Source organism: Bos indicus, chromosome 27, assembly GCF_029378745.1.
Source record: "Bos indicus isolate NIAB-ARS_2022 breed Sahiwal x Tharparkar chromosome 27, NIAB-ARS_B.indTharparkar_mat_pri_1.0, whole genome shotgun sequence".
NCBI lineage: Eukaryota > Metazoa > Chordata > Mammalia > Artiodactyla > Bovidae > Bos > Bos indicus.
This window is the reverse complement of record NC_091786.1, coordinates 16,012,609-16,030,549: the sequence shown is the minus strand read 5'-3', so window position 1 is coordinate 16,030,549 and position 17,941 is coordinate 16,012,609. Positions and strand designations below refer to the sequence as shown.

The 17,941-nt window shown below is 40.2% G+C and overlaps 2 protein-coding genes across 11 annotated transcripts in view; one reads left to right on the top strand and one right to left on the bottom strand.

Annotated features, from left to right (window-relative positions):
• The window catches only part of SORBS2 (sorbin and SH3 domain containing 2), a 211,773-nt gene that overhangs the window by 17,124 nt on the left and 176,708 nt on the right, over positions 1–17,941 (top strand). For 8 of the 10 annotated variants that reach the window (XM_019953352.2, XM_070781555.1, XM_070781554.1 and 5 more), the window contains exon 2: positions 17,270–17,409. The gene's annotated coding sequence lies outside the window, so the exon portion shown is untranslated. Of the gene's footprint in view, positions 1–16,029; positions 16,865–17,269; positions 17,410–17,941 lie in introns of those variants that run through there. The other 2 variants (XM_070781560.1, XM_070781553.1) reach the window with 2 other exon arrangements.
• The window catches only part of TLR3 (toll like receptor 3), a 373,039-nt gene that overhangs the window by 204,547 nt on the left and 150,551 nt on the right, over positions 1–17,941 (bottom strand). The gene's annotated exons all lie outside the window — the stretch shown is intronic.

Sequence of the window (17,941 nt, the reverse complement as noted above, 5' to 3'; positions counted from 1 at the left end):
CTGTACTCATTCTAATTTAAATAGATGTCATTTTTAAGTTGCATTGAAAATAAGCATACTTTTCAGAATTAGGAAAATCTTTAAAGTTGTTTATTAAAAATGCCATTTTAATAAGCATCATTAAAAACAGTATATTACTATGCTTTTAAATCACACTGACATCTTTTATTGCTTTTCCCCACATTCATGGTCTCCAACTCAGTGTTCAAACTTTTTCAGAGGATATGGAATATTTATTACCAAACACCAAAATCAGCTCTTCTTTCCATTTATGGGATGTGAAAGAGGAAAGCAGTTTCAATGATACAGAATCAGTGCTGAGTTACACAAGTCATTCATTTCAGGAAAATGTGACCAGGGAATCTCGAATTCTGCCCTAAATTAATAAAGCCAGTTGCTAAGTAATAAATAAATTTTAGAGTTATTATATGTGAAATGAGAGATGCTTTCTACCCACCCAGAGGACTATTATAAGAATAAGGAAGTTAACATTCATGACATTAAAATGTGAAAGTTTCTCAGTATAGAGTTTTCTTTAAAAGCTAAAAATAGAGCTACCATATGATCCAGCAATCCCACGCCTGGGCATATATCTGGAAAAGACGAGAATTCTAATTGTAAAAGATACACGCACACCAGTGTTCATAGCAACACAAATTACAATAGTCAAGACACAGAAGCTGACTAAGTGTCCATCAGCAGATGAACTGATAAAGAAGATGTGGTATGGACTACTACTCAGCCATTTGCAATAACATGGATGGACCTAGAGGTTATCACACTGAGTGAAATAAGTCAGACAGAGACAAATATTATATGACACCACTTACATGTAGAATCTAAAAAAATAATACAAATTAATTTGCTTACAAAACAGAAACCAAGATACAGACATAGAAAACAAACTTATGGTTACCAAAAGTGAAAGGAGCGGGGAAGGATAAATCAGGAGTATGTGATCAACAGATACACATTACCGTATACAAAACAGACAACAGGATTTACTGTGTAGCACAGGAACTACATTTAAATCTTGTAATAACCTATGGTAGAAAGATTTTAAACACACACACACATACACAGGTATATATTGTTGTTATTTAGTTGCTAAGTTGTTTCCGACTCTTTTGCAAACCCATGGACAGTAGCCCACCAGGCTCCTCTGTCCATGGGATTTCCCAGACAAGAATACTGGAGCAGGTTGCCATTTCATTCTCCAAGGTATCTTCCCTACTCTGGGATTCAACCTGCATCTCCTGCATTGCGGGCAGATTCCTTACCACTGAAACACCGGGGAAGCCCTGTATAGCTATATTAATATATACAGACAATCCCAAGGACCGAGGAGCCTGGAGAAGCTGGACACAATTTAGCAACTAAACAACAGCAACAATATGTACAGATTATATATACATATAACTGAATCACTTTGCTGTATACTCTAAACAAATACAATATTGTAAATCAACTATACTTCGGTTTTAAAAAACATTAAAGTTTCTTTTATGTGAAGAGACCATCTGTGACTGTGACTGGCTATCCAGATAAATGGAGTGAAATATGAGTCCATATATTTCTTAACTCTTTGAAGGTGGAAATCATTCCAATTTTCGAGTCACGCAGCTACTCAGGTATCTTGTAATAATTCCCAAAGTGTATACCCCTTATCCATTTGGAGGAAACCATTAGTACATATCCAACAGATGAAATGACAGAGATACACTTATTTTACTTGTAGAGCCACAGAGATTATCATGTAAGTGAGAATCAGGAACGTTTCAGTTTTAAGTGTGTTTTTGTGTGCAAGTGTGGGCACTAATCGGTATGTGTTAATAGACTGATTTACTCACTTCGTTGTTCTTATGTTTTATATCTTAACCCAATGCTAGTGCCTCTGAGAACAAAGTTAACAAAACCACTGAAGCAGACAGTGGAGATAAGTATAAGAAACAATACCCTGCATATCCTGCCTGCTGAAGTGTGTGAAACTAAAGCCCTGTTTCATCAACCTGGAAGTTAGCAAGGACCGTTCATAAGCCTTTTCATGACTGTACGTATATCATTTTTCGTTGAAACAGAAATGGCAAACACAGCCCTTGAGGCACTGCTCACTTTGATTTGGAAACTATGCAAGAATTTACATGTGTAGGAAGACACTTCAAACTCAAAACTTCTAAATATACTAAGACAGTGAGAAGACAGTTGAGAAGCAAGAATAGCAGCAAACTTACATAACCATTCCTCACCTTGTATGTGTTCAAGATTCTTTACTATATAAGAAGGAGATGCATGAAATATTGCATTAAAAATCAAGATGAATTCAATGTTATGTCTGTCTCGAATGATTCTGTCATAAGAAACTAATATATTCTGAAGGCACCACACAAAGGTTTCCTTCTATAAATATATCGACTTATGTAACTATATTATATATAAATTATAAATGTAATTTATCACTGATTTGATAAATTATATTTTGATAAATCAATTATTATGACTACATTCTGAACAAGTTATGCATGAAACATGAAGGCTCTGATAACCTTGTGTTCAATTAAAATCCAGATAAGATGAGCTCCGCCTATGAATAGGAACGAGTTCTCCATGGAGACAGTTAGTGGACAGCATCATTTCATATGAACAGAGAAAGGACCTAGTATCCATCTCGGGGCACAAAAAAAGCAAGCTTTAAAAATAGCGTTAAGCTGAATTGTGGTTATAGGGGGAATGAAAGAGCCATAATACGTTAGCTGGAAGAATAAAATCATCACAGCAAAGATGACCTAACCTGGTCTAAATCTCTAAGTCAAACACTCCAAAGAATAACTGGAGTCCACAGCCCAGGGGATCAGGTTTTCACCAGATCACGTTCTTCAGTTTGTAGGTTGTGGTGTTTATTACTACTTGAAATTTCCAGCACCTTTGTGGTTACCCAAAATAGAACGTGGTACAGAAGTCCAGTTTGGAGTCTCAAAGGTGTGTTCGAATGTGCACAAGTCTTTAAAAAGAGGCCAAGTGGATAGATCTTAATCAGGAACAAGAAAACAGAGTTCGTGTTACAGAATGTTAGAGCCATTGCAATTTATAGCCCAGGTTTGGTTTGGCCACAGGTGATAGGCAGCGTTTGTTAAGACCTTCCCAATTCTTTCTTCTCTTACTCAACGTTGTATATGCAAATCTAAAGGCAACCTGATTTTAGCCCTCTTTATCTGTCTTTGCAGGTAGGATTCATTACAGAGTAGAATTGTAAAACTGGGCAAATAACTGCACCCTAATGTAATGCTATTAAATGAACTCAGGGTTCTGTTTTTTTAGAAGAGTTTTACTAAGTGAGCCTTGCATTCATAAAAATAATTACTTGTTGAGAATTATCTCATTTTTTGAGTCATTTTTCTAATTATCTTAAATGGTATTCTTCTCCTTTGATGATTGATTCCAAGATCACTTTATTCTACTTTCGTGTCTGACTACGCCTCAATTAAAATAGACATAGTATTGAACTTTGAAGCTCTAAATTTTACTTCTGTTTTATGAGATGGTCTATTAACTTCTTTCCCCCACTGAATCCCTTCTCATTAGAATTATTGCAAATAATTCTACTTCTCTACTGTTTGTGTCTGTTTTCTTATCTCTCTGAAAACCTCTTTTGGTTGAAGTTGAAGCCATCACTTGATACTTTAATGAGTCTACTACTGTGGATAGCATTCACTCTAATTTAGTTCACTGAGGGGTTGAATCCAAGTTTCGATCAAAGCGGCTCCCAGCAAAAGAAAGCAGCAGTCAGTGATGGAGGAGCCCTGGAGCTCATGGTACAGACCGACAGGACCCAGGGGGGCTGCTCATCCCAACTCGGGTCTCGAATCTGCTGTTGATGCTTGACCTTTCAGCCTCAGAAGGACAGGGTTTCTCAGACTCTGGCCTCAGTGATTTTCTATAAAGTGATCCTCTGTACCCCAGTGTTCTTTTTTTTTTTTACTTTTAAATTTTATATTGGAGTATAGCTGTTTAGCAATGCTGTTGGGGATCAAAGAGAAATCAGGAGATCTGAGTTTTATATAAAAACTCCTATGAATCAAAGAAGAAATCAGACAACACACAGAAATCATGAACTAATAAAGAAAGAAAATATAGATGATACATAGACAGTTTCACTTAAAAACGTTATTTATAATCCCCTCAGCTAGCAAAGGGATCCGTGTTAACAACCTTTCTCTGTCCCTTACAGCTGGCCTTTCCCTTCTAAATGTGTAAGGAAGAGGCTGTCTTTCAATTACTCTTTTTGTTGCTGTTCAGTCACTAAGTCGTGTCCTAGTCTTTGGACTGCAGCCCGCCAGGTTCCTCTGTTCATGGAATTTTCCAGGCAAGAATACTGGAGTGGATTGCTATTTCCTTCTCCAGGGGATCTTCCTGACCCAGGGATTGAACCCGTGTCCCCTGCTTGGCAAGACAATTCTTTACCACCGAGTCATCAGGAAAGCTATTTACTTTTTTACTTAAATCTATTCCCTAGAATAGTGGTTCAGTTGGTCAGTGCCTCTTTCACTTAAGCACGTCAAGCTTGCCAGAAATGATCATCATTGTTTCAGTTCCCCATGCAGGGTATCCCTTTCATTAGATAAATATTCACGCAGAAGATTCTGGGGCCCAGACACTGTGCTGGGAACTGGTGATACTTATGGGGCTTCAAAAAAAATTTTTTTTTAAATCTTTTGGCCACACTGCAGGGCACACATGGCATGTGAGATCTTAGATCCTGACCAAGGATCAAACCCAAGGCCCCTGCGTTAGCAGTGCAAGGTCTTAACCACTGGATTGCCAGGGAGGTCCTGATATTTGTGTTTCTAAAGGGGAGGCCAGTCCTCAAGGAGCCTACACTCTAGTAGAAAAATGACAGCAAACAGCAGCAACAACACATCAAACACTCTTCCACAGCAGGTGCTTGACCAACTGGTTTTCCCACAGTCTCACATCATCCTCTCAAAAGGCTCCCCAAAAGGTAGGGAATATTGTTTGTGTTTTACAGATAAAGCAAATCAAGGCTCAGACTAAGTAACTTGCTAAAAGTGACAGGGCTTGCTAAGTCTGAGTCCAAACCTTGAATCTTTTTTCCAGCAATGTACTTATTGCTATAATAGGGGTACTTATACTTCAATTATGGAGAAGGCAATGGCACCCCACTCCAGTACTCTTGCCTGGAAAATCCCATGGATGGAGGAGCCTGGTGGGCTGCAGTCCATGGGGTCACTAAGAGTTGGACATGACTGAGCGACTTCACTTTCACTTTTCCCTTTCATGCATTGGAGAAGGAAATGGCAACCCACTCCAGTGTTCTTGCCTGGAGAATCCCAGGGACGGGGGAGCCTGGTGGGCTGCCGTCTACAGGGTCGCACAGAGTCTGACACGACTGAAGCGACTTAGCAGCAGCAGCAGCAGCATACTTCAATTAATCACTTATCAAAATTGTAGTCAATGGATATAATTAGTGTGCATTTGTTTTTAGCAAAGACAGATAGAATTATAACTCTGTTCCGCCCACTTGCTAAGGGAACGACAGTCTCTTAAAGGGACTTACAGAGTCCACTCTTTTTTTTTTAATTTTGCTTCTTCTGGTTTATTCCTTTTAATGGTAATAAATTTCCTCATCAACCTGTTACTCACCAAATAAGATGATGATAATGCTGTTGCTTTAAGGGGAAAATATCAATCATAGAGAAAGTCATTATCAAAGTCATTAGCAAAGATTGGGAATTTTCTTAATCCATCTGTTTGACAATTTCATGAATTCTTATTTAAAATTAAAAAATTTTTAAAGCCCCATAAAAGTCTGAATGTGAGCTCTCTGAAATGAATTATAAGGAAATTAAATTCAGAATCTCAGTGTGTCCTATCCATTTCATTTTCCCCCATTCGCAAACTAAAAGAACACGTTTGCAAAGATCAATTACTACATTGACAAATAATTTTTTTCTACCTGACTTTTAAAATAACTGATGATTACTTTGTGCCAGCTATGGCTTTTTGTGCAGTATCTTCTGCTGCTGCTGCTGCTGCTAAGTCGCTTCAGTCGTGTCCGACTCTGTGCTACCCCATAGACAGCAGCCCACCAGGCTCCCCCGGCCCTGGGATTCTCCAGGCAAGAACACTGGAGTGGGTTGCCATTTCCTCCTCCAATGCATGAAAGTGTAAAGTGAAAGTGAAGTCGTTCAGTTGTGTCCGACTCGTAGGGAGCCCATGGACTGCAGCCCACCAGGCTCCTTTGCCCATGGGATTTTCCAGGCAAGAGTACTGGAGTGGGGTGCCATTGCCTTCTCCAAGTATCTTCTTCTATCCCCTAAATAATGCTCTATGGTAATTAAGTGGGCTTCCCAGGTGGCACCAGAGGTAAAGAATCTGCTTGCCAATGAAGGAGATGTAAGAGCTGTAGGTTCCACGACTGAGTCGGGAAGATCCCTGGAGAAGGAAATGGCAACCCACTCTAAAATTCTTGCCTGGAAAATTCCATGGGTAGAGGAGCCTGGTGGGCTACAGTCCATGAGGCCACAAAGAGTAAGATACAACTGAGCGACTTGTCAGCTGAGGGAACTGAGACTCAGAGATCATGCCCAAACCAAGGAGCAAATAAGGGGCAGAACCAGAAAGTTAATTAAGGACTATTTATCCTCAAAGCGTGTGTTTTTAACTGTGTGTGTGTCATGCATTATTGAGACAATGATCTTATCAAGAGCAGCAACCAACACTTATGCCTACTGTATGCAAGGTATTGTCTTAAGACCTTTGCGTATACTAACTCATTCAATCTTCATACCAATCAGATGCGTTAAGTGCTGCAATAATTCTTACTTTCTTCACACAAGAAAGAACTGTAGCTCAAGGAGATTTGGTAACCATGCTACTTGAAGGCAGTGGTGTCAGATTCACTGGTGGCAGACAGCCTCCAGACCCTTCCTGTCGAACATCAAGCTCCTCACCAATATAGACAGAAAGACAAAATGGTTATATGTGACTGATGGTTACAAAATGGAATGTATTATACTTTATATTCATTTCTCCAATGTATGGTACAACCAGAAGCCATGAGATAAGAATGCTTAAAATAATTTCCACATTGTATGTGTATCTTTAGTTTTATTTGAAACTGAAAAAATTATTGGCCTCCTAATCCAACATGCTTTTGCCTCAGTTATGACTGAGAGCATTTACCATTTTAAGAAATCCTAAATAGAAAATTTTAAGATCTTTTAGTACTCAAATACATCCCTCACCATCTTCTCAAAATCACTTTTTTTTTGTACCAAGGACAAATTCCATCATTCAGTTTAGCTTTTGAAACCTTGGTAAACTACACTGCAGTGACCCTGCTCAAAGTTTTCTGAACAATGCTCTGGCAATGTCCACTGAGAACAGGGTAAACAATGGGTTCCTGTTTTCTATTTCCTGCAGACTATTATGATGTTCTTATTCCTCTTGATATCACTGATCACTAATTGTTAGTTTTAGGGGGGGAAGAAAAAAAAGAGCCAACTACTCGATTATATTTCTTTAAAGCCGAAAAGATTCGAATGCTGCAGCTTCTTGGGCTTCAAACATATCCGCTCTGTTTTTCACGGCAATTTTCAGTCCATTAGAAAATGATAATGGGCTTGAGACTGAACACAGCAATTCACAAGAGGTGAGGGCTAACTGTTGATGTCTAGAAGTACTTTTAGAACTTCTGAAACGATTTTGTACGTGATTATCTTTATTATTTTTTTATTGGAACATACTCGCTGTACAATATTGTTAGCTTCTGCTGCACGGCAGCACGCATCAGCTATATGTCTACATATATGCCCTGCCTCTGGGGCCTCCCTCCCACCCGACCCCATCCCACCCCTAGAGTTCATCACTGAGCACCCAGCTGAGCTCCCCTTGCTAAACAGCAGCTTCCCACTGGCTGTATATCTTACATATGGTAGTATATATGTATCAATGCTACTCTCTCAATTCATTCCACCCTCTCCTTGCCCCTCTGCGTCCACCATTCCCCACGTCTGCGTCTCTATTCCTGCCCTACACATAGGTTCATCGGTACCATTTTCCTAGATTCCGTGTACACGTGTTAATAGACGATATTTGGTTTTCACTTTCTGAGTTAACTGCGCTCTGTATGACAAGCTCTAGGTTCATTATGATATCTTCATAGCCAGCTTAATAGTCTCCGGCTATCTTTCAGCCAGCCTGAGCTGAGAAACTCGTTCTTGGATGATTGTGTCGGTATGCCTCTTCGTTTCCAGTGATCAGATTAACCAAGTGAGGGGCTGGTTTCCCCAAAACAACAAGGAGCCCGGGTGGGTTCAAGGCTGCCTCAGCAGGTGCTTCCCAGAAGGGCATCTGCATTTCCATCAGCTCAGAGGAGCAGTGCCAGGTGATGGGGTGAAAGGTAGAGGACCCTCTCCTCAGGAGGTTCTGTGTTAGCATCGCCCCCGTGAGACGTCTTGCCTGTAGCTTATCAGCCTGAACAAACCACCAGGGAATCCTAGAAGATAAGTTTTTAAATAGACCTGTGACCAGGAATTTGTAGCAGCGTTGAAAGCAAAGATGGATCCTCCATAGGTAGGAAGGTGCGTCTGCCATGACTGTGTTACAGTATTTATTTCTTTTCGAGCCATGAGTCTGGATATAGTGAGTGACTTGATTGTAAAATGAAATGTGTCAGAGAGAAACTTCATTTGAAAGTGACCCTTAAAGAAACCCTGGCTGAGAAAAAGAGGAAACTCATGAGAAGGTGAAAATGCATGCATTTACTTTGGCTCAGACGTCCATTTCCCTCCCCTCTACCTAAGCACACACTACCCACAGACAGGACAGACCGTCCAGCACTTTCCTCTGGAGACCAGGCCAGTCCTGGCTCAGCCCAGAGTCTAAACAATGATTTCCCCCCTGTTTTTGGTAAAACTGAGCTATCATTACTCATTTCTTGACACATGCCTCTCCCATACCATCTCATTTCTTGTGTTTCCTTTGTTAACAAGACTATTGTTGCTGTTTTTAGGAGGCTGACCTTGCTGGTTAGACCGTTCCCACCCAATCGTGTCTATATCTGGCACATGGACAAATGAGCGTATCTGTAGGCACTGAGGTAAACAGATGAGGTTGCTAACAGCCAGAGGTGACTGGCCCCAAAGCTCCAGGTGCCTTGGGTGTCACCTAGTGAGGTGACAACTGAAGGGATCAATATTGCAGCAACATCCGTAACCTACCTGGGACACACCAACAGGCCACTCAAAGAGGTAGGAAGGTCTGGATTGCAGGGCGGATAACACAGAAAATATTAACATGTCAGTATCTAAAAGCTCCCATTTCTAACCCACATTCATTTTAGGAAAATATTTTTCTTATGCACTTGATATAACAAATCTATACAGCTCCTTCTAACCCTTGAATGTGGGTCCACTCTTCCTTATTATTCTTCACTCATATTTCATCTCTGTGGGTTTCAAGGACATTTTTCTAACATTTTGTGTATTATTTATGTATGCCTGTCCTTGCAAAATTAACTTTTGTGGTCATAGTAACGATGGAAATATGCCATAGATGGTTGGGTTAATTAGTTTGTTTTTTGAATGCCTCAGAAAAGATATTTTTCATGCTCTGCCGTGATGATTTCAAAGTGTCTTACACGTGTACAAAAAGCATGTACATATGTACAAAATAGTACATCTTCAAACATCCTTAGGCTGTAACCAGTGTCCTTGCCCAGGGTAGAAGAAAGTGTCTCACAGCCTCTTCCCAGGCAACAGAGCAAAGACCAGCCCCCAGTCTCCAACTCAGCTCTGTATTCCAGGCCACACAAAGCTCCCTTTCCTCTCCTTTGCCAGAGAACAAGATCACAAATCTCCCAGTTTTTCGATGGCCAGTAATTCCTGGTGTGTTTATAACTAATGCACTATATGGACATGACAAAGGGTTTCATGCCACTAGAATGACAATGGCCTGAGCAGGCAGTGCTGTGGGCGAGATACTTCATTTGTTTGTCTGCTCATCAAGTATCTATAAAAAGCATCAGGTACGGCTTGCAGGAAGCCACGTGGTATAACTGTCTGCTGCTGCTGCTAAGTCGCTTCAGTCGTGTCCGACTCTGTGCGACCCCATAGACGGCAGCCCACCAGGCTCCCCCGTCCCCGGGATTCTCCAGACAAGAACACTGGAGTGGGTTGCCATTTCCTTCTCCAATGCATGAAAGGGAAAAGTGAAAGTGAAGTCGCTCCATCGTGTCTGGCTCCCGGCGACCCCATGGACTGCAGCCCACCAGGCTCCTCCGTCCATGGGATTTTCCAGGCAAGAGTACTCGAGTGGGGTGCCATTGCCGTCTAGTAATACACAAATACGTCATTCTCTCAGTAACCCTAATCAAAAGAAATTGTGATCAGAGATCCCAGTTGAGTGATTAATACACCCTAATGGAGTATTACATGATTTTTAAAAAGATCTGGAGAGATGATGCAAGAATGCAGGTATCGATTTATTTCAAGCCTATTTTAGAAGATAAATGCAAGTTATTAAGATAATAGATTATATCCCGAGGAGGAAAACAAGTGCTGATTCTTTAAAAACTTTTTAAATCAAATATGTAACCAAAAAGCAATACCGTTTAGAGAATCCTCTTGGTTGGAAACAGCTGCTTAATCAAAATACAGAGTTTTTGCTTTTTAGAAGATAAGATACTTTCATAAGCTCTCATTTATATATAACAAAAATACCATCGTGTGTTGCTTAATGCCTTGAGCAGAACTTACTGAATTGCTTCTTTATTCAACAAATGCCACTGAGCCCTCCCTCAGTGCCAGGCACAAATATAACACACCTGTCAGGGGTTCGATGGGAATCAGAGGAGAAATCCATGAATCGATCACTCAAACAAAGGCAACGTTTGATGTTGGAGGGAACGTGAGGAACACGATTCTTTAAGAGTTAAAAACAAAAATGCTTGACCTTGGCTAGAGCAGGGAAACCCTTCCTGAGGAAAAGGCGCTTGAGCTGACAGCCGAAGGGTGCCTGGCATCCACGTCAAGCAGGGCAGGCGGCAGGGAGAGGGAATGAAGCACACACACAGGCCCCGACGGTGGTCCAACCCAGGAACTGAGGGGAGGCCAGAGAAACTGGAAGAAAGGGAGCTAGAGAAGGGAGGGAGATGTGCGTGGGGATGAGAAGAAGCAGATCGCACAGAGCCTTAAATAGGCCCCTTTGAAGGCTTATCTTGATTTTTCTACCATATGTAGCAACTGTTGCATATGCTCAATTTCAATGGAATATAAATATCGAGATCTAAATCATAGTTATATAAAACAGCAGAGGCACTTGCTAAATACACATGGAGTTCAGACAGTCAGTTTAAAAACAATAAGGTTTTCACTAGAAAGTGAGTTGTAACAAAGGTTTTAAGAAGTTATTTCTATAGAATCTCTAGCATCTGATAGATAGAATCTCTAGTCTGAATTGTTCATTCAGACACTCACCTTATTTGGTAAAATCCAGTCCCAGATTGGATAATGGCAAATGGGATGGCAAGTCACATTTCGTTTCATGTCAGTAAACCAGGAAGCAGAAATAAGTGACATATGATTTGACAACTTTAATGGACAGCTTCAGTCCATTTGTGAAGCTGTGATAGTTTAACTGGAAACCATTGTGATGAAAATTCCTTCGTTCATTTTTATTAACATGTCGATCTTTTCCCCCAAACAAATCAATTAAAGGGTAATTTACTGGAACTATGGTGAATGGCTTCATCAACTGGAACCATATAAATATAATTGGAATACTCTTAAACAAAATGAAACTTTTTTTTTAAGTGTAAAGTTATTACTACTAGTCCACAGAGTTTTAATATTTTGATTGGTTGGTCTAACAAAGAACCTAGCCAACTTTCCTCCTTGTAGGCTTTTTTAAAGTACTGTACATATTTGCAATCACATTGTGCATAGATTCCTATTGAGTAATTTTCTCCTGTCAGGCCACAACAATGAACTGCAGATTCCTTGTTTGTAATGTAAATGATTGAATACATTTTGTTAATATGTTTTTATTCCTATGTTTTGCTATTAAAAATTTTATAACATTTCCAAGACAAAAAAAAAATAATAAAATAAAATAATTATGCCTGCAGATGTAGATCATGGGGGTGAGCGGGAATGGCCAAATGTGATCTCTTATCAGTCTAAGCAAACGTCCAGATGTTCGAGTTAGGAACGGGGTTTACACAGCTCAGTGTTTCTGCCTCCATTTTAGGGTATCCTCTCAGAGGACTTGTATGACTGGTCTGAAACCACTCAACCCATGGGCTTGGGTTTCCCCACTTGGTACATTTATTCACTGTTCAACACACTGAACTTCTTGGAGACGACCCTGTTGACACCGAGTGTGTGATGCTTCTAAGCATCACTAGTTTCGTCGCACACACACGTGGTTCACTATGTTTCATATGGTTGAAGCAGACAAGTGTAAAAGATGTCAGTACACTTAACTGAGCCTTCATTTTGCATCCAGCATGCCTGCTTTGGGGGTCCGCCCCTTCCTTTCATCAGCGTTATCTGATTTCTATCATTTCTATAGGATCAGAATCTGACTGCCTTTTCAGTACATCTTTGAAACTAATGCCAGTGTTTCAGGCAGACCTGCTGCCTCTCCCTAAGTACTAAAATATCTAAGAGAATGACGCATTGTTCTCCTGGAAAATTAGACAATGCTACCCAACTGACATGACCATGAAAGCCTTCAAACATTTATAGTGCAACTCACTTTTCAAAGGACTTCGGGGGGTGGGGGCGGGGGGAGAATGTGTAACCTAGAAAACAATATTCATGGGAAAACTACATTCACTTCCTTCCTTACTGAGATCCTCTCAAATCATAGGAAGCGATGAGGAATCAAATGAGAATTTGGAGTTCTCTTGGGGAAAAAAATTTAAACAACTCTCAAAGAAGCCCTCACAACGCATGTATTGAAGAAACCATGCACATAAAAGTCCCTAGAAATCATCATGGTATCTGAAAACAAACTACCATTTTTGGCCATAAAAGAAACCTGCACAGTTACGTTTTAATTATTTAACCAATAACATTAATAGCATTTGCAACATGCCAGACTTTTCTACATTCCTTTGAAATGACAACTCTTCTAATCCTCACAACAGCCTACTGAGATAAGTCCTATTTAAAGAAGAGGAAACAGAGGCACAGGGAAGTGAAGTAACTGGCCCAAGGTCACACCAAAGTGGATTCAAACAGACACACTGTCCCAGACTCTCTGCTCTTAAGCATTACACACTTTTTTAAGTTTTCTGAAACAATCAACCAACCAGTAAGACCTAAAGCTACAGATGATCGCTGCATACAGAACTGGGAGTTTTAAATATGACTGGTGTGGGTCCACATTTTCTCTTATAATGAGGATTTCATTTTTAGGAAGCCCTTTGAGCCCACGAGGCTTTGGTGCCACCTGAAAAGGTGAGAAGGCATTTGGCAAACTGGTGAAAGCATTCAAAATAATGTGTTCACTTAACGGTGGGGCAGAGGACAGCGGAAGCCTCTCTTCTCCAAAATGCCAATCTCTTGTGCTTCAAACAGTTGGAGGGTTACCTGAATTAATAAGATCCTTCCTTGAGACATAAATACCTTCTAGGTTTGTTCTACATCAACTGTGCCTTAGTTACAGCTTCGATTAGACCAATACTTAGCTGAAAACAGTCTCAGTATTTCTTGTGTGCTATGGAGGGAGAAAAAGAAGTGAAACGCTAAACTGACTTTCAACATTTCTGTCCATTTCCCCCGTTCCCTCTTCATCTCTGAAAGATTATTCCTGCTCTAGCCTCTGAAACCAAGCCCGTCCTTCTGGAGAGTTTAAGAATCTCAGTGAACATGGTGGCCAGGGCACCAGGCAATTAGGTTCTTATCTTTTTCTTCAGAGCCTGCATTGCTGCCCGGAATCTTGCGAAATGTCCTGATTCCTCCAAACATTAGATATTGATCTGTGGACCACTCGTTTAAGTAGCAAGGATCAAGAGCAGTGGTTCTCAAAGTATGGTCAAGAATCACCTGGGGACTTGTAGCGATCAAAATTTCAGGCCCCTCCTCAGACATACTAAGTCAGAAACTAGGGCTAGGACCCAAGAATGTGTCTTTGGATGAGCCTTCCAGGTAACTCTGATGCTTACTACAGTTTGAGAACCACTGGCCTAGATGGCACTGCCTGATAAAACGATAATACAAGTCACATTTATAATATAAAAGGCTTTGGCATTTTAAAAAATAAAAAGAGGTAAAATTAATTTTAACAAAACATTTAACATAATATGTCTGCAATACTATTTCAACATATGATCAAGATTTTTAAAAAATTCTGCTTACAATCTGTTTTTCATACTTAAAGTCTGGTATATATTTTACACGTACATGACATCTCAGTTCTGACAAACCACATGTGGCTCAACAGCCACATGTATCCACCACATTAGATAGGCAGGCTCTAGACTTAAATAAAATCAGTCCTGAATATTCATTGGAAAGACTGATATTGAAGCTGAAGCTCCAATACTTTGGCCATCTGATGCGAAGAGCTGGCTCATTAGAAAAGACCCTGATGCTGGGAAAGATTGAGGGCAGGAGAAGGGGACGACAGAGGATGAGATGATTAGATAGCATCACCAACTCAATGGACGTGAATTTGAGCAGACTGTGGGAGTCATGAAGAACAGAGGAGCCTGGAGTGCTGCAGACCACGGGGTTGCAAAGTGTTGGACATGATTTAGCGACTCAACAGCAACAACAACAAGTGATAATGTCATTAACTTTTATGCTTTCTGTGTATCAGGCATTACTTGGTTAAGCATTTAATGTGCATAATCATATAAACCCAACCACAACTCTATGGATTGGCATTGTTATTACCCCCATCTTATACAGAAGAAGAGTTACGCCAAACGCCTATTTAATGTTTCATCAATATAAGAAGCCCACTCTAATATAAGCATTTCCAAATGATTTTAAATCAATTTTTTGGTAAAAAACACAAAGGAAAAAAACAGAGAAATAAAACCATTAACAGTACAGTTGATATAACTGTTACGTTATTAATAACTTACAAAGACATAGTAGTTGGGTAAGTACTCTAACCTTTAAAAATAGGCCTCAATTTGCACTCTTCTGTGATGCCAAATCTGTTGAAAAGTACCTATAGACAGGCTGTCTGGACAGTCAAGATCTTTGGGGAACAAAGGAGTCCTGGGTGAGTTACTTGGCAGGGTAGGACTCATCCTAAATGGAACAGGGAGCTGGGTCATAACCTGTTCATTCAAGTGCAGATTGGTATAAAATGACTCTAAAAATAGTTCAACGTGAAGCAATGAACTTCTCTTAGTATTGGTGTGAAAAACACCCAGTTTGTAATTTAAAAATAATAGTTGACTTAGTACTCAAATAGTTAATCTTTATCTGTTCCCTTAACTTCGACGGTTTCTCAAGGAAGGTCCATTTTCAAATGTATTTTCCACATGTATACCTGTGGCGGATTCATTTTGATATTTGGCAAAACTAATACAATTATGTAAAGTTTAAAAATAAAATTAAATTAAAAAAAAAACTACTATAAGGAGAAAAAGGAAAAGCAGTTAAAAAGTTTAGTTCCTGTTACATGGCATAGTGATTGATATTTCTATACATTTCAAAACGATCACTACAGTAAGTCTAGTCACCATCTGTCACCATACAAAGACATTACATAATTATGGACTATATAAAATCCCCACACTGTCCATTTCACACCTTGTGACTCAATTTATTTTGCAACTGGAAGTTCATACCTCAATCTGCCTCACCTACTTCTTTCCTCCGTATTTTCTCTAATCAGTTACAAGGAAAGAACTGAATTTGATGTGAGCCTCTGGTAGCCAGCCTTCATAATATTAACTATAAAATATATCAGGTGGTTTTTATAATGGACTAAGATCAGGGAATCTTCTTTCATCTCTCAGCAGTACTTCCTGACTGCATAAGTGTTTTCTTTGTTACAAAGAATAGGGAGTTCAGAGGTTTTAGGGATTTCATCTAGAACAGAGGCTTTTATACAAATACTTAAGTGTTTCCTTGGTAGGAAGTAACTAATTTTCCTTTTTCGGGATGTTGCAAAAAGCCTAATGAAGCAATGGAAGTCAGGAGTCCGTCTGATGACGCATATATTCCCTGGGTCAGAGTAAGAGATCGCCACATCTCCAGTTGCCATGGTTTAAATAGCCTGTGGAAAAGAAGCTGTAAACGTCTGTAACAAATTCTGTCCTTACTCTCGCTGCGTTTGTGTGCTGTAAACCTTTCGAGGCAAAGAAATTAATTTTGTCCACTATTGTATTCTCAGAGTGCTTGGCATATCAGAAGTTCTTGCCACAAAAATGTTTGTTGAATGAATGAATACAATTTCCAGATCTTAATTCATCATTCTACAAACGAAAGCTCCGAGTTTGCCAGTCATTGCTGGTGACCCAGTCTGAAGAATTTCTTCACTGGCCTTTGGAGTGGGGAGAGAGCAGGGGATGGGTGCCTGTCTGCATCTTGTCACTGAATGGCCCCCAATCTCTGCCAAGAGATAAGAAATGTCAACAGCTTAACCCAGTAGCTTTCAAAAATAGCATGGTTGATGAGACTGGAAATGTGGGTGTGGGCTAGAAATAAATCATTTGTCTTCAGTCTTAAGGAGGATAGGCTGACAACAGTTATTCCTCCCAGAGAGAAATCTAAAATATTTTTTAAGACTCATATAATCCGGCCAGGAACTATCAGAAGAAAAGTCTTTCCTCTCAATACGGCATAAATAGAACATCTGATTTTCGACGAATCAGGTGAATCGTTTTGAAAACGCAAGGATTATGGCAAAGTACTATGTTTCTTTAAGATTCCAGTTAAGTTTTTGTTGTTGTTGTTACTGTGTGCTTTACTTTCAATCATGCTGGCAGTTTTCCTCAAAATATAACTGAATATTTGCACAGTGAAGCAAGTTGTTGTGGGTTTCCTGGTTTGTGTCCCTGCCCCCCACGCCCCCCCCCCCCCCCGCCGATGTGTGGGGGGGGCGGGATGTGGCGATCCAGGCAAGGTTTTTTCATCCCTTGCAGACAACCCCGGCTGCTGTTAAATGCTGAAAATAGCTCAAATGCTCTCAGAACAGTAGCACCACCCAGCAGCTGAGATTCTTTCCCTCTCTCACTTGCCTTCTCTCTTGCCCCCCCACCTTTTTTTTTTTTTTCCAGACACTTTGATTGGACTTAATCTTAAACCTCTGGAGTTCAAGACCTTTTAAAAAGGGCTAAATAAACAACCTCCACATGTAAAAGGCCACTGACTCCTACTTCCTCTCTTCAGATCAACTGTTGAACCTGGCTGCCTGTAGGTAAGATTTTTTTTTTTTTTTTTTAATTCTGGAATTATTTTGTTGGTTTATGACATGGACTCAATGTTTTTTAAATAACTTGTCAATGGTGAAAATAAGCAGGGGGATGGGGGTGGGGGACGGTGCTGGGGTTGCTGAACGCCCTCCAGGTAGATACGGAGTTCCAGAGTCCAGCAGCAGCCTGTGTGCGTTTCTGCGGCTGCAGCTTTAAACAGTGCTGAACGCGCTCTGTACAATGCTGACCTGCAGAACAGACCTGTCTGTGACTGAGCCAGAGCCGCGGCAGAACGCTAATTAAGCCTCCTTGCTCGTCCCAGAGCCTTTCAGACACCCTCATTTTCTTGTTTAGACGGGGTTTACTTATTTTTAACTTTCTAAGGGCATTTTTTTTTTTAAGGGAAAAGATGCAACTACCTGAGTAAAGGAGCTAGATTAGTGATTTATTCTTTAAGGACAATGAGACGGCTTTATCTTATTAACCTTCTTTCACCACTGTTTTGTTCATTGCTACTGTGGAATTAGAACCATTTTT